Here is a 17,531-nt window from a genome sequence, read left to right as displayed (position 1 = left end):
CTCTTTCTTTCTTTTGGTTAATTGGGCTAGCGGTCTGTCAATCTTGTTTATCTTTTCAAAGAACCAGGTCTTGGAATTGTTGATTCTTTGTATTGTTTTGTTTCAATTTCATTAATTTCTTCCCTTATTTTTGTTATTTCTTTTTGTCTGCTGGGTTTGGGTTTTGTTTGCTGTTGCGTTTCAAGTGTGTTGAGTTGCCGTGTTAAGTCATTTATTTGTGTTTTTTCCGATTTTTTGATGTAGGCACTTAGAGCTATAAACTTCCTTCTTAAGATTGCTTTCAGCGTGTCCCAGAGGTTCTGTCATGTTGTGTTGTCCTTTTCATTTAATTCCAGGAATACTTTTATTTCTTTCTTAATTTCTCTTTTGACCCATTCATCATTCAGGAGTGTGTTGTTTAATCTCCATGTGTTCATGTGGTTACTAGGGTTTCTTCTGGTGTTGATTGTAAGCTTTATTGCATTGTGGTCTGATAGAATGCGTGGAATTATTTCAATCTTTTTGTATTTGTTGAGGTTTGTTTTGTGCCTCAGTATATGGTCAATTTTGGAGAGGGTTCCATGGGGTGCTGAGTAGAAAGTATGTCCTTTGGTGCTTGGGTGGAAGATTTTTTTTTTTTTTTTGATGTGTATGAGTATATTGCCTGCATGTGTGTAAGTGCACCAGTGTTGTGTAGTGCCTTCAGAGGACAGAAGAGGGCATCAGATCCCATGGAACTGGAGTTGTGAACAATTGTTAGCTGCCATATGGGTACTGGGATTCAAACCCAGGTCTTCTGCAAGAGCAGCCAGTGCTCTTAACCACTGAGTCATTTCTCCAGCCTGATTTGCTCTTTTTTAAAATTAACAATTACCCAAATAATACACCAAGTATATTCTTTTAAAATGTCTAGAACATTAGTGAAATAACTAAAAAATTCTTTTGCCCCCATTTAGCCCTGGCTCTCTCCTATCTTGTACAAGATAATTACTGAAAGAAATTTGGGTTTGTCTTTGTTTTTGTTTTTATTCTTTTTTGAGACAGGGTCTTCCTGTAGCCCCAGCTGGCCTGGAACTCACTATGTAGACCAGACTGGCCTTGAACTCACAGAGATCCGCCTCCCTCTGTCTCCTGAGTGCTGGGATTAAAGGCATGTGCCACCTTGCCCAGCCAATTTGGGGTTTTTAAATGTAATTGTTTTTAGATATTCATGTGTGTGTGTGTGTGTGTCATGTGTGCACTTGGAATTTTATATTCACACACATTGTTACATGTCAGCATTCTCATACATTGCCATACAGTTCTAGAACACAGAACTTAAGGAAGTTTATCTGTTCTTTGTCCAGGTGTGTAGCTTAAAAGGATACACGCCATCTCATAAGTGAGTATAATTTCTTTTCCCATGTTAATGCTCACTTTCCAGCATATACACTGCTCCCTGTGCCTGGAGTTCTTTCCTCCTCTCTTCTTTTGTTGATCTTACAATGATCAGCTCAGTGGCATTTCCTGAAAGAGGCATCTCAGCTCCTCTCAGGCAGAAGTAGCTGTCTTCATATACTTTCTCCACTTTATAGCATGTACAACACACTGAATAGCTGTAGAATTAAAATTCTCTATTAAGAGTTCTTAACCTATTTTTTTATTTAATTTATTTTTATTTTATATTCTCGAGTGTTTTGCTTGCCTGCATGTTTGTAAGTGCAACCATGTCATGCAGTGCTCACAAAGGTCAGAAGAGGATGTCAGATCCCCTGGAAGTGGAGTTAAGGATAATCGATAGCCACCATGTGGGTGCTGATAACTGAACCTGGGTCCTCTTCAAGAACAGCCAGTAGTCTTAAACACTGAGCCATCCCTCCAGCCCCTTAACCTATTTTAAAAAATATTTTGTTATTTTTATTTTATGTGTGTGAGTGTATTGCCTGCATGTATATAAGTGCACCCATGTTGTGTAATGACTATGGAGGTCAGAAGAGGGCATCAAATTCCCCTGGAATTGGAGTTACAGATGGTTGTTAGCTGCCAGGTGGGTGCTGGGAATCGAACCCAGGTCCTCTGCACAAGCAGCCAGTCCTCTTAACTACTTAGCCATCTCCCAAGCTTCCTTAACCTGTTTCTTTAAGCTACCAATCTCTTATTGCAGACACTAGCCAATGTTGGAAAGGTTCTAAATAATGGTTTCAGAAAGTATTCACAGGGACAGAACAACAGTAGCAATTCTAGACCAACAATTCTAGGTGTGATGGTACACTCCTGTCATATAAGCCCTCCTGAGGCTAAGGCTAGAAAATTGTTGTTTGAAGCTAGACTGGCCTTATAGACTCTGCCTCAAAAAAAATTTTTTTTAATTGTATTTTGTCCTCTTGGTTTCATCAAGTGCAGTTTTAAAAGATGATACCAGTTGGATGTGGTGGTATATGCCTGTACTATACCAGCACTTAGGAGATGAAGGCAAGATCAGGATCAGTTCAAAGCCAAACTGGGCTATATGTGATCCTGCCTCAGAAAGGGGCAGGGGAAGGTGGGCTGCAAGATAGCTTGACCAGTAAAGGCATTTTCCAGAAGACTGAAGACCTGAGTTCTGAACACTTGAGTACCATCCGTTGGAACCCAAATGGAGAAAACTGATTCCCAAACACATGTGCCTTGTTACGTTTGCCCATATATATGCATACACACAATAAATAAATAAAAGAATTTTTTTTAAAGACTGATAATGGGAGCTGGAGAGATGGCTCAGAAGTTAAGAGCACGGCTGTTCTTCTGGAGGACCTAGGTTCAATTCCCAGCACCCACATGGCAGTTAACAACTGTCTGTAACTCCAGTTCCAGAGGATCTGACACCCTCTTCTGACCACCTCAGGTATTGTACAACATGGGTACACTTACATGGAGGCAATACACTAATACAAATAAAATAATAAAATATTTTATTAAAAAAGACTAATGAGCTGGGCGTGGTGGTACACTCCTTTAGTCCCAGCATTCCAGAGGCAGAGGCATGCAGATCTGTGTGAGTTCAAGGTCTACATAGTGAATTCCAGGTCAGCTGGAGCTACAGGGAGACCCTGTCTCAAAAACAAAACAAAAAGACTGATGATGGCATCTAAGATTATCAGACAGTAAATTTATTAGAAATTGTTCAATATAAATTGTTACATTTCTGTCACAATCATCTAGTGTTACACACAGTAACTTGAGTTCTAATTCTATAAAATTCCACCTAAAAATTGTCTTTATAGTGAACTAAGGTATTAATATCATAGTCTGCATGAGGCCTGAAGTTTCAATCCCCAGTACAAAAAAGTAAAGAAGAAAAATCCTCAATTTTTCTTTAACTTCTGGAACACTGACCATTCCTAAATAGGGTTTCTCAATTACTGACTAGCAGTGTCTCTTTCAGCTATTTCCTCTACCCTTTCATGTTTAGAAATAGAATTTAGAATTATCTTTTTTACAGATTCATTTTTTCAAATATTTTATTTTTTTTATGTGTATGAGTATATTCCTACATGTGTATAAGTGCACCCATGTCATGCTGTGTCCACAGAAGTCAGAAGAGAACATTGGATTTCCCTGGAACTGGAGTTCAAGATGTTTGTTAGCCATAATGTGGGTGCTGGGAATCAAACTCCCGTCTTCTGCAAGAGCATCCAGTGCTCTTAATTGCTGAGCCATCTCTCCAGCCCCTTTTTTGCAGATTCTTAAAGTAACATTTTAAAGCCAAGTTGGTGACTCACCTGTAATCCCAGCACTCAGGAAGCTAAGACAGGAGAACTGCCTTGAGTTCAAGGCCAGCCTGGGCTATAGAACTAGACCCTGTCTTTAAAAAGCAAAAATTGTAAGTAATATTTTGGTTATAGAACATTTAGAAAATGAGGAGTGAATAGGAAAATTTTTCATAATCCTGCTGCTCAGAGACCAGAGGTGAGGCACTGTTAATATTTTAATATATGCATTTTCCTATCTTTGAGTTAGGGGGATGTTTTTTAACATAATCAGTATCATATAATATAGTTTCACATTTGCTCTCATCACCCTGTGGCATAGCCTTTTCTCTTGTAATGAAAATTTACTTACAATTTATATATATGTATTTTTTTATGTTTATGAGTGTATTGCCTGCATGTGTGTAAGTGCACCCATGTCGTGCAATTCCCATGAGGCCAGAAGGTGTTGGATCCCCTTGGAACTGAAGTTACAGATGGTTGTGAGCCACCATGTGGGTGTTAGGAACTGAACCTAGGTCTTCTGCAGGAGCAGCCAGTACTCCTAACCACTGAGCCGATGTTCCAGCCCCCTGGATTTTTTTAATTTTTAAGAAATCAAGCTCAAAAGAGGACATACGAAACTACATAATCTATGTAGTCTTCCAGAAGAGAAGCATTTTGAAATGATAGTAGTAGTAGTAGTAGTAGTAGTAGTAGTAGTAGTAGTAGTAGTTTATTCTGTGCCAGGATTATTTTAAATAATTTCCAAGGATTAACTCATTTAATTTTCACAACCCCATGAAGCAGTTAGATTCGCTTTTGTACCAATAAGGAAACTGAGCTCAAAAAAGTTAAACAAAAAAGGGAAGAGTGGTGAACATTCAGATTAACTAAACGTAGAACAAAGTGAGAATTTGAGGGAGCACTATTTTGTTTTTAAAGACCACAACTAGGCACATATGGTGGCTCATGCCTGTAATTCCAGTACTCTGGAGGCTGAAACAGGAGAATTTCCATGAGTTCAAGGCCAATTTGGGCTGCAATTTTTAGGTCCTGCTTTAAAGAACAGAAAAGAAAAAGAGCTAAGCTATAATTTACTTGGCCAATCCATTGAGACAGAGATCTGCCTGCTTCTACTTCACAAGTACTGGGAGTAAAGGCATGCACCACCACACCCAAGTTACGTATCTTTCAAAGATAGGAAGAACCAAGAGAATTGTTTTATTTGGAATAGTTCAGGTGAAGTTGAAAAAAGTAGTGAAAAGAAATTTAAAATTATAATCTACAGTGTAGTTTAAAAGATACATTTGGTTTAAAATACTTGGTTTGTAGGTGTATGGGGGGAGGGGTTAGGAGATATATACACTTAAGTGTTACTTATCTGGAGATGAGTAACAACTGTGTATTTTACATCTTGTACAATGAATGTTCATGTTTTTGTAACTGAATAATACAGTTGCTTTTGTACAGAAGGAAGTGCAAGGAGGGAAGTAGTCATTTGATTCTCACAGTGTACCACAACAAAGTGAGACAGCTGTCCTTTCAGTAAATGATGCTGAGTAGATATCCATATGTAGAAAGATAGGTACCTTGAAGCATTCCTCATACCACACAAAAAATAAATTCATATCTAAATGTGAAAAGTTAAACCAACAGAAAATTTTGAGAACAATAGGGAACAACTTTGTGACCTTGGAATAGAAGGAAGATCTCATTTTTAAATTATTTATGTGTATGTGTGTCTATGTGAATGTATGCCATGTGTGTGCAGGTGGCCATGGAAGCCAGAAGAGGGTGTTGGATCCCCTGGTGCTGGAGTTCTGAACTGCCGTTTGTGGAAGGTATAAACCAAACTCCAGTACTCTGGAAGAGTGGCAAGTGCTCATAACCACTGAACCATCTCTCCAACTCAGAAGGAAGATTTCTCAAATGAAACATAAAACTGCTAAATTTAAGAAAAAGTTGGATGGTATTAAGATTAGCAATTTCTGTTCACCAAGACTATTTAAAGAATTAAAGTGAGCTGGGCATGGTGGCGCACGCCTTTAATCCCAGCACTCAGGAGGCAGAGGCAGGCAGATCTCTGAGTTCAAGGCCAGCCTGGTCTACACAGGGAGTTCCAGAACAGCTGGGGCTACAGGGAGACCCTGCCTCAAAAAGACCCCCCCCAAAAAAAGGAATTAAAGTAGATGATCATGGTGGCGCATGCCTTTAATCCCAGCACTTGGGAGGCAGAGGCATGCAGATCTCTGTTGAGTTCAAGGCCAGCCCGGTCTACATAATGAGTTCCAGGTCAGCAAGAGGCTACAGGGAGACCCTGTCTCAAAAAGATTTAAAAAAAAAATTTTTTTTTTAAAGAATCAGAAAAAGCAACTCACAAAGTCCATTCAAAGATACCTGCAGTCTGTGATCCAACATAGGATTCATATTCTAAATATTAAACAGAAAAAACTGCATTGAAAAAGATCATCAGCCCACAAAAAGTGGGCAAAAAAAGAACAGAAAAGCCATTTTATGAAAGAATGTATCCACCTGATCAATAAACATATAAAAAAGTTTTAAATATTTTATTTTTTTAAATATTATTTTAATTTTATGTGTGTGAGTGTATTGCCTGCATGTATTTGAGTGCACCCATGTCACACAATGCCGCTGAGATCAGAAGAGGACTTCGGATTCCCCTGGAACTGGAGTTAAGGACGGTTCATAGCCACCATGTGGGTGCTGGGAATCTGCAAGAGCAGTCTCAGTGCTCTTAACCACTGAGCCATCTCTCCAGCCCCTTTTTTATTATTTTTATTTTATATGCGTGAGTGTATTGCTTGCCTGTATGTAAGTGCACCTGTGTCGTATTTATGCCCTCGGAAGTTAGAAGAGGGCGTCGAATTCCCCTGGAACTGGAGTTACAGATAGTTATTAGCTGCCATATAGGTGCTGGGATTTTAATCTGGGTCCTGTGCAGGAGCAGCCAGTGCTGTATAACCACTGAGCAATCTCTCTAACCCCCATAAACATCTGAAAAAGTTTTGACACTTTTAATCATCTAGGAAATGCAAATTAAAACACATTAGATATCTCATCTGGAAGACTGGGGATGTTGCTAGCATGCGTGAAACCCTGGGCTCTGTCCCCACCACTGCCTAAAACCAGACATGGTTGATGCACACTGTAATCCCATCACTCTGGAGGTTGAGACAGGAAAGTCAAGAATTCAAGGTCATCTGTAGCTACACAGTGCTCCTTGAACTATTTGAAACCCTATCTTTAAAAAGGCTAAGGTGGGAGATGGAAAGATGGCTTAGCTGTTAAGAGCACTAGCTGCTTTTACAGAGGACCTGGGTTCATCTCCCAGCACCCACATAGCAGCTAATAACCATCTGTAACTCCAGTTCCAAGGGATTTGACACCCTCTTCTGAACTCCACAGGCATTGCACAACACATGCTCTTACATACGTGCAGGTAAAACACTCATACACATAAAAATAATTTTTTAAAAAGGCTAAGGTGAAAAATCAAAAAATACTAAACTGTTAGAGGAGGTGCTAAAACTCTTTAGCGGGGACTTTAACAGTTTATAAACTGGTTAGCAGTATCTGGTAAAGTTGAACATGCACTTTGATTTAATAATTCCATGCCCAGGGCATATATGCAAAGGAAATATACCAGCGCTCCATAGTGATTGCAAAGTGGAAACCACCCAAATACCTCAGAAGTAACACAGTGTCGCTTTTGCTGTAATAAGTAATAAAAGCTGCAGGACCAGATTCATAGAGTGGGGAAATATACTCCAGCTGTTGATGGGAAGGAGTTGCAAAGTTGCCTTGGAAGGGGAAAGATGATAGAGGTGTAGTGCATTGTCACTATTTTAATACTCTTGCCACTTTCTTTTTTGCCCCAAGCACATCTAACCTTCCCAGTAGATAGGCTCATCCTTAAGACAGTGCTCTTGGACAAGATTCAAAACAGCCTCACGATGGGGCCTCACCAGCTTGCCTGCAGAGTTTGACCACAGTGACAATCTTAGTGCAGCAATTCCCAGCACCCACATGCAAGAAAAGTCAGTGCTCTTAACTGCTGAACCATCTCTCCAGCCCCCAAGTTACTCTTTCTTTAATGTGGTACTGCCACTATAAAAGAGATCAAAATGTGTCACTGAAAAAAATTAAAGGATAGAATGACTAATCTTGGTTGTGAACTTGATGGGATTTAGAATCGCCATGGAAACAAAAGCTCTGGGTATATATCTGTGGGGTAGTTTCTGGATTAGGTTGATAGAGGTAGGAAAATCCACATAAATGTGGTGGAGACATTCCATGCACTGGGGTCCCAGACTAAATAAAAAGGAGAAAGAACTGAGGATCATTTATCTCTCTGTTCCTGAATGTGGATACAGTGTGACCAACTGCCTCAAGTTTCTACCCCCATGACTTAGCCACCGTGATGGACTGTGCCCTCAGACTGAGCTATCATAAACCCTTACATTGCTTTTGTCGGAATGTTTGTCACAGCAATGAGAAAAGCAACCAATACAAAGGTAAAGAGGAAACAAGAGACAAAAAATGCCATCAGAAGACAGAAACAGGGCCAGTGAGATGGCTCCATGAGTAAAAGTGCTTGCCCCTGAGTTTGAGCCTTCAGCCCACATGGTGGAAGGAGAGAGCAAACTCCCACAGTTGTCCTCTGACCTCCACAGGCACACCTCCCCCAATAATAGATGAATAAATATAAAATATTTTTAAATATTTTATTATTTTTATTTTATGTGTATGCGTGTATTGCCTGCATGTAGGTAAATGCACCCATATCGTGCAATGCCCACAGACGACAGAAGAGGCTTGTCAATGCTTTGCTATCAGTGCTTACTTTAAATGTATGTATTAAAATCCCCAATCAAAAGAAATGTTGGCTTAAGGGATTTTTTAAAAATATATTTTTATGTGTATGAGTGTATTGCCTGGATGTATATAAGTGCACCCGTGTTGTGCAATGCCCGTGGAGGTCAAAAGGTGTCAGATGCCCTGGAACTAGAGCTACAGATAAGTGTTAACCACCATGTGGGTGCTGGGAATCAAACCTTGGTCCTCTTCAAGAGTAGTCAGTGCTCTTAACCACTGAGCCATCCCGCTAGCCCTTGCTTAATGGATTTTTTTTTAAAGATCCAGTCATATTTTCCGTAAGACACATGCTTTTTATCTAAAGCTACACATAAGCTGAAAGTGAAAAGATGGAAAAAGACAATCCATATAGTAACCAAAGAGAGGAATGACTATATCAATCAAAATGGAATTTAAACAAAAAAATATATATATTATGGGACCAAAAGAAGGACATTGTGCATATGCAGCAAATATAACAGCTCCTAAGTACGTGATGAGAACTGTGACCGAATTGGAGGTTGAAACAACAACACAATAATGGGATTTCAATGTCCCACTTTCAGTAACAAAGAGAACAATTAAATGAAATGTCAAAAAGGAAATGGTGTTGAACAACACTATGGACTAATTGGACCTAACAGACGTACAGAATTCTCCACTCCAACAAGGGCAGAATGTACTTTCTTCTGTCTAGGGCATGTAGAGCATTCCCCGTGATAAAGCACATTAGGCCATGTAACAAGTCTTGACAAATGCATGATGTTGAAATAATGCAAAATATCTTTACCAATTACAATGGGATAACACTTGCAATGCCACAAAGAAAACTGGAAATATACAAATATGTAGAAATTAAGCAACACATTCTTTTATATTTAAAAAAAATTGTGTGTGAGTGTGTGTTGTCTGCATGTATATAAGTTCACCCGTGTCATGCAGGGCCTGCAGAGGACAGAAGGCATCAGTTCCCCTGGAACTGGAGTTAATGGACAGTTGTTAGCCACCATGTGGATGCTGGGATTCAAACCTGGGTCTTCTGCAAGAACAGCCAGTGCTCTTAACTGCTGAGCCATCTCTCTAGCCCCAGCAACACATTCTTAAATAACTAATGTAGTAAAGAGGTCACAAATATTAGGCAATACCTGGAGACAAATGAAGATGGGAATGATAAAAGTGGCACTTGAATGTATGAATTCCAGTGGGGGGTCTAGTGCTAGTGGGGATGGGGGTATAATGATGATTAAGATTGATTGAGATGTTCTGTATGAAATACACAAAAATTCCATAAAAATAAATTTTTAAAAAAAAATTTTAAAGAAAAATTTATAGCTATGTGGCCATGGTAGCACACACCTTTAATCCCAGCACTTGGGAGGCAGAGGCAGGAAGATCTCTGTAAGATGGAGGCCAGCCTGATCAACATAGTGAGTTCTCGGCCAGCTGTGGCTACAGGGAGATCCTGTCTTTAAAAAAAAAATCAAAAAATGTACAGCTGTCAAATGAATACAAACAGAATATACAGGAGTCCTGGTGGCCCATGTGTGTAATATCAGCACTCTGAAGAGAGAGAGAGACAGGGAGACCTCTGTTTGTTCAAGGCCAACCTGATCTACACAGAGAGTTCCAGGACAGCCAGGATGTCCTAGTTTGCTTCTCTGTTGTGATAAAACACTGACCAAAAGCAGCTTGAGGGAGATTTATTTCAAGTGTTTATTTCATCCTACAGGTGACAGTCCCTCATAAGGAAGCCAAGGTGGTAACTCAGGGCAGGAACCATGGAGGAACACTATTTACTGGCTTGCTTAGGTACCTTTCTTATGAAGCCCAGGACCACCTGCCTATGGATGGCACTACCCACAGTGGGCTGGGCCCTCCCACATTAATTACCAATTAAGAAAATGCCTCACAGAGACTTCTCTGGGAAATTCTTCAGTTGAGGGTCTCTCTTCCCAGGTGACTCTAGGTTTGTGTCAAGTTGACAGGTGAATCAAACTATGACGGGGCTACAAGAAGAGGGAGGAACTTAATCTGAGGATGCCTGACTAAAATAAGACCACAGCATACAATATCACCAACCTAACCTCTCCCATTAAATTAAAATTTAGGTAGAATTAAAATTAAACCCTAAGCTAGCAAAAAGTTAAAAGTAAAACCAACAGTTGATCTTTGAGATAAAAAAAACTGACAAGTAGCCAAAGAAAAAAGTGAAAACTAAAATCATAATGAAAAACAATCATGATAAGAAAATAAAGAGAATTATAAAAGGATATTATTGTCGATTGCACACCATCAAATTGGATAAATATAAGAGAAATGGAAACATTCCTAGGACCATACAAAAAACCAGGATTGAATCAGGAAGGTGAAGAAAATCTGAAGAAGACTGAATCACTAATCTATCCCCCTCCCAAAAGCCAAAGACCAGATGGTTTTACCAGAGAATTCTATCAAATGCTAAAGAAGAGCTAACACAAATTTTTCTCATCCTAAACTGTGGTTTCAAACCCTAAGCCCATCACTCTTTAGCTTTATGACCCTGTTTACTTCGCTTCTCTGTGACCCAAGGTCTTCATCCATAAAGTGGGGCTATCCATAGCACTTACCTCTTGAAGTGTCAAATGTGTAGCTACTATAGTATCTCTATCTATTGTCTCCAGTATTAGCTGTCAGCATGTTACTATTTGACAGGGTTTAATGACTATGGATTTGCAAGATACTTCTCCTTTTAATATAGTGTTGTTCTGTGAAAAAGATGAATTTTCATTTATTTTATAGACAGGATCTCACTATGTAGTCCTGGTTGACCTGGAACTACTGTGTTCATATGGCTCTTTTTTTTTTTTTTTTTTTTTTTTTTAAGTCTTTTTGAGACAGGGTCTCCTTGTAGCCCAAGCTGGTCTGGAACTCACTTTGTAGACCAGGCTGGCCTTGAACTCACAGAGATCCACCTGCCTCTGCCTCCTGAGTGCTGGGATTAAAGGCATGTGCCACCATGCCTGGCATGGCTCATTTTTTAAGACAGGAAAGAATTTTTTTTTTTCTTTTTGAGACAGAGTCTTCCTGGCCTAGAGCTTACTACGTAGACCTTGAACTTACAGACATCCACCTGCCTCTGCCTCCCAAGGGCTGGGACTAAAGGCATGTGCCACCATGCCCAGCAAGAATTTTTTCTTATTTTTTTTAAGATGGGGATCTTGTTATGTAGCCCAGGTTGGCCTCAAACTCACTTCATAGCCCCAGACTGACCTCAACCTTCAAATGATCCTCCTGTGTTTACTACCAAATGCTGAGATTACAGGTGTATGCAACCACACCTGGCTTGAAAGACAATTTTTTTACACCAAGCAATGCTAATAAAAATTTTATTCCTGGGGGGCGGGAGAGGGTGGTTAAGAGTGCTGACTGCTCTTGTAGAGGACCCAGGTTTGGTTTCCAGCACCCACATGGTAGCTGACAACCATTCATAACTCCAGTTCCAGGAGCTCTAACACCCCTCTTCCAACCTCCATGTGCATTGCACAACATGGGTGCACTTTAGATACATGTGGACAAAATACTCATACACAAAATAAAAATAAGCACCCCCCCCTCAATTTTTTAAGTCTTATTCTTGAGGCTGGAGAGATGGTGCAGCAGCTAAGAGCACTGGCTGCTCTTGTAAAGGACTCCAATTCAGTTCCCAGCACCCACATGGTAGCTTACATCCATCCTTAAATCCAGTTCCAGGGGATCTGACACCCTCTTCTGGCCTCCGTGGGCATTGCATGACATGGTGCACTTATATGCAGGCACAATCAAAATAATTTTTTTAATCTTATTTTTAAATTTTAGGATCATTTTTGCCTTAATGTAATATATATTGAGTACATACTAACAGACATGAGGCTTCCTGTGACTGGCCATGTCTGGTTATTCTGTGCATGCCTCGTGTATTAGGCCACCTGGAATATTACTTGTCTCAGAATATGTACTTTCTAATATTGCTGTGATATTCTGCACATTCTTACTAAGCAGAACGTTCAATGACATCTTTGAGAAAATAGATATAAGTCTACATTTAGAAATAGAGCCAGAAGTGATGGGGATATGGCAAAATAATCTCTGTATCTCATTTGCAAATGTCTTTCCTTTCAATCCCCACCTTCACCCCCAAATAACCCTTAGAGCCCCTGACAGAAGAAATGAGGAAAGAAGATCATCTCTGAAGGTGCGGGTCGGGGTCCGTTGCTTGGCCTTTCTTCAGATTCCCTGCCCCACCTGGTTGCAGGGGAGAAAAGACACCTGACTCCAAGGTCGCCACAGCCTTTGTAAGAAATATGGACCTTCATTTCATAATAAAAGCACTGGAGACTAGTGGAAACCAAGACAGTTTATTTCATGACCTTGCAAAGCTGGTCAGCCTAGATTGGAAGGCACACTAGTCGACTGAGAGCAGAGAACAGGTTTTTTTTGTTTTGTTTTGTTTTAAAATAATTTTAATGTATTTTTATTCAATGTTTGTGCACTTCATACAATAAATCTTAATCATATTTAGACCCCCCCATCATCTACCCTCTCCAACCCCCCAATCAGATTTCATGCATCCTGCCACATATGTTAAGGCCTATCGAGTCAAGCTTTTATACCCAGATATCTCTCAGTGCAAGTTTATCCACTTGGAGTCTATTCAGCCTATCTAAAGTCTCTCCCTTAAAGATCAGCTCTTCCTCAGTAGTAATCAGTTTTCCTAGGCTAGAGTTGGCAACTGTTGCCCCTTTCTTCGGGTCTATTCTGGATTTTTGTCTGATTGAGTCTACATAGGTCTTGTGCATGCCATCACCACTTCCGCAAGTTCATATTTTATGTGTATGTGTGTATTGCCTGCATGTAGGTAAGTGCACCCACATCATGCAATGCTCGTGAAGGGCAGAAGAAGCTGTCGGATCCCCTGGGACTGGAGTTACAGACAGTTGTTAGCTGCCATGTGGGTGCTGGGATTTGAACCTGGTCTTCTGCAAGAACAACCAGTATTCTTAACCACTGAGCCATCTCTCCAGCCCCCATCTTAAATAATTTTTTAAGTTAGTGTAGAAAGTAATGAGTCTCATTATAGTTTTCATACTTTTATGTCACTATCCTTTGTTCTTATTCATGCATTTCCTCAACTGCCTTCACCATCTTGCCTCCTGTTGCCCCCATCTCCACCCATATACCATCCCCTTCTGCTTTTGTGTCACATGTGTTGAGGTCACATCTGTTCTTCCCCTAGTGTGTTCCCATTTCTAGTTTCATCACACACATATACACACACACACTTAAAACTAAATTATGCATATGGGAGAAAACGTCACTTTTGTCCTTTTTATTTCACTTAACATAATGACTTATAGTCCCCTCCGTATTCCTGCAAATCCCATGGTTTCGGTTTTCATTAGGGCTGAATAAAATTCCACATGTTCTTTTTTTATTGACTATTTGTGTATTTCATACAGAATATCTTAATCTTAAACATCTTTATACCCCCTTCCCCACTGGCACCCTCCCATAGCCCCTGCACTGGGATTCATACATCCTATCATTTGTCTTAAGGCCTATTGTGTCAAGCTAGTGTCCCCAGATGTCCCTCAGTGCAAATTCTTCCACTGAGGTCTAATCAGCTTACCTAGACTCTCGCTTTTTGAAGACCAGCTCTTTCTCACTCATCAGTAATCAGTTGCCAATATTTCTTCAGACAAGATTGGGACCTGCTGCCCATTTTCCCAGTTCTATACTGGGTTTTTGTCTGTTTGAGTTTGCATTGGTCCTGTGCATGCTGACATCATTGCTATAGGTTCATATGAGCAGAGACCCAGGAGTTTGTAGGACTCTATTTCCATATGGTTATGCATCTCCTTCCTGGCTCTTACAGTCTCTCCCCCCCCCACTTCTGCAATGGTTCCTGAGCCCTAGCTTAATATAGGAGTCCTGTCCAAGGACCAGCATTTTGTAGATTGTTATTCTCTATACTTTGGCCATTTGTGACATATTTTGTTCCATGAGGGGGAGGGAACAGTTTTTAAACCTTAACAAATGCCCCTTCCTTCCTTTCTTCTGTAGCTGAGCTATCAAGAGTATGTATACTCTTACATGTCATCTAGGTCTTGTCTTTCCCTCTACCACTTGCTTTTGTCTTTTTCTCAGTAAAAACCATGTGTGGGTTCACCTCTACATTGTACTACTGTTTGTTTTAAAGCTTATCAGGATGTGACCTTGTCACTGGTCTTTAGGCAATCTTGGCTCTTAGTAAATTTGTGCCATGCTTTCTGTCCTTCTATTTTAAGTGATGTTTGGGCTTCATCACATTTTACACAATAGGATAGGACATAATGGGATCTTCTTTGACCCACCAACCACCAGCAGTCTTTTGTCTCCTCAGTTATAAGCAGGCTGGTTAAGTGATTCTGTATGATTCAAATTGTAGACTTCAAAGATGTGTGTTCTTATAAACTGTCATTGTTAAACCAAAGGAGAGATAAACTTACATCAAGGAATGGGAAGTCATTATAGAAAGACAGGTTTGCTTTTAGGTTTTGTTTTTTCTTGTTGATGTTGTTTTGGTGATGATGGTGTTTTTACTTTTTATTTTGGGATTTTTCAAACATATACAAATTATAACATAATAAGCCCTGCTGTATTCATGACCCAGGTTTGCCAACCGACATTCTGCCATCCTTATTTCTACTGCCACTTATTTCCAATCCCCACTTCAATTTTTCTGTAGCTCAGTTTTGTAAGGCAAATGTTTCTACATTGAAATACACAAGTATTTTAACTGTACAACTGACAAATGATAGACATTTCTCTCAAGATATAGAATATTTCTCTTGACCTAGAAGTTGGCTTTTGTCATTCCCTATCAACACCTCTTTTCAGAGGCAATATTATACCTTTGCCTGTTCTAGAACATGTACACAGAATTACATGGTATATATTCTTTACGTTATTTTTAATTTAATCTTATGTATATGAGTGTATTGCCTGCTCATAGGTGGGTGCACCTGTGTCGTGCAGTTTCACCCATGGAGGTCAGAAGAGGGCATTGAATCCCCTGGAACTAACAGTTGTTAGCCACTATGTGGGTGCTGGGAATCAAACCCAGGTCTTCAAGAGCAAGCCAGTGCTCTTAACCACTGAGCCTACTCTCCAGCCCCTACATGGTATGTATTATTTCGCTTGTTTGAATATTTATTTTTATTTGTGTGTGTGTGTGTGTGTGTGTGTGTGTGTGTGTGCGCATGCGTGCACATGCAGGTCAGAAAAGGGTGTTGGATCCCCTGGAATTACAGGTAGTTGTGAGCTGCCTCGTATAGGCACTGGAAACCAAACTTCAGTCCTCTGCAAGAGCACTAAGTATTCTTAACCACTGAGTGATCTCTTCAGGTCCTATTTTCTTGTTTGTTTTCTGAAAAACTGGTCTCTTATTCATGTAGTCCAGGCTGTCCTGGAACTAGATATCTTAAATTCCTGATCCTCCTGCCTTCATCTTCCAAGTTCTGAGATGATAGATGTGTACCGCCATGCCACCTTCAATTCATTGACTTCTGCTTTGTTTTTATTTTTTCTGCTGATTCCTTAGTTTTGGACTTAATCCTCCCCCGCTTTTTACAACTTTTTTCCCACATTTCTTTGTTTGTGTGCATGTGTGTGTTTGTGTGTATGCTACCATGTACCGGTGGAAGTCAAGGGCAATTTTGGAGAGTTCGTTCTCTCCACCATTTTGGGTCCCTGGGATCAAACTCAGGTTGTCAGACTAGGTGGCAAGTGCCTTTATCCACTGAACCATCTCTCTTTTTTTATTATAACCCACTAAGCCCAGGTAGTGCCACCTGTATGTGCCTGAGTGTGGGGCCATCTACTGGAGCATGGAATCTAACAATGGCCACACCCTGAAAAAAATGAGTCTCCCTTCCCCAGCCAGTCAGTCATCTCACCAGCCCCACTGTTAGTGGCTTCCAAGTTCTGACTTAACTCCAGTCCACTGCCTGGAGTAGCAGTATTAGCTAATACCACCAGACACTAATTAGACTCAGCATTCCAAGAAGTGTGTGAGCCCAGATATGCAGAGACTCAGGGAAGAGTTCAAAGGAAGATAACAAGAGAGGCACAGACATCACGTCTTTTTTAAAAAATATTTTATTTCATGTGTGCGTGTATTGCCTGCATGTTTGTAAGTACACCCATGTTGTGCAGTGCACACGGAGTATTGTGGAGGTGGAAAGCTTTTGCAATGTGATGGTAATTAAGAACTTTGGAGCAGGAAGAGCTCCTAGACAAGAGATAAGACTGGGGAGATAAACTGGAGTCTTCCTCCATCCTGCACCCTGTGGTCGACCTGGAAGGAAGTCTTTGTAACCTTGCTTAATTATCACATGTACCTTTTACTTAATTGCCACCTATATGCTGTTTTGTCTTTTACTTGTACTTCCTCACATGAATATAAAACCCTCTAAAACTGGAGGGGGGACTGGCTCCTTTACAGAAGGATCTATGGGTCAGTCCGCTAGTGTAAAACTAAATCCCTCTCAAGGCCGGGCATGGTGGTGGCACGCCTTTAGCCCCAGCACTTGGGAGGTGGAGCTCCCAGATAAACTGTGACCTGGGATATGTAAGGTAAATAAACCCTTTTCTCCCCAAGTTGGTATTGGTCAGAGTGTTTTGTCACAGCAATGGAGAAACAAACTAGGACATCTTAACACTAATGACTTATTGACCTCAGTTCCTATTGCCTGAAAATTGGAATCTGCCTTTCAACAAAAACTGGCATGTTTCAAGGAATAAACCAATTTGAAAGGACAAAAAAGCAAAACCAGACAGCTATGGTTTGGCATGGGGTACACATTTGTAGACTCAGCTACTTTGGAGGTTGGAGCAGGAAGATCAAGAGTTCCAGGCCAGAGCTTAGCAAGGTCTCTCTCTCTCTCTCTCTCTCTCTCTCTCTCTCTCTCT

General features: G+C 40.4%; 1 protein-coding gene across 2 annotated transcripts in view; it reads left to right on the top strand.

Annotated features, from left to right (window-relative positions):
- Positions 1-13,180, top strand: part of Tmem19 (transmembrane protein 19) — a 35,182-nt gene extending 22,002 nt beyond the window's left edge. Inside the window, exon 8 of one of the 2 annotated variants that reach the window (XM_008834557.3) lies at positions 12,732-13,180. The gene's annotated coding sequence lies outside the window, so the exon portion shown is untranslated. Of the gene's footprint in view, positions 1-5,460; positions 5,784-12,731 lie in introns of those variants that run through there. The other variant, XM_008834558.3, reaches the window with a different exon arrangement.
- The last annotated feature ends 4,351 nt before the right edge of the window (positions 13,181-17,531 follow it).

This window comes from Nannospalax galili, unplaced genomic scaffold, assembly GCF_000622305.1.
Source record: "Nannospalax galili isolate Female #2095 unplaced genomic scaffold, S.galili_v1.0 scaffold76, whole genome shotgun sequence".
In the NCBI taxonomy this organism is placed as follows: Eukaryota; Metazoa; Chordata; class Mammalia; order Rodentia; family Spalacidae; genus Nannospalax; species Nannospalax galili.
This window is presented reverse-complemented; position numbering and strand designations above follow the sequence as displayed.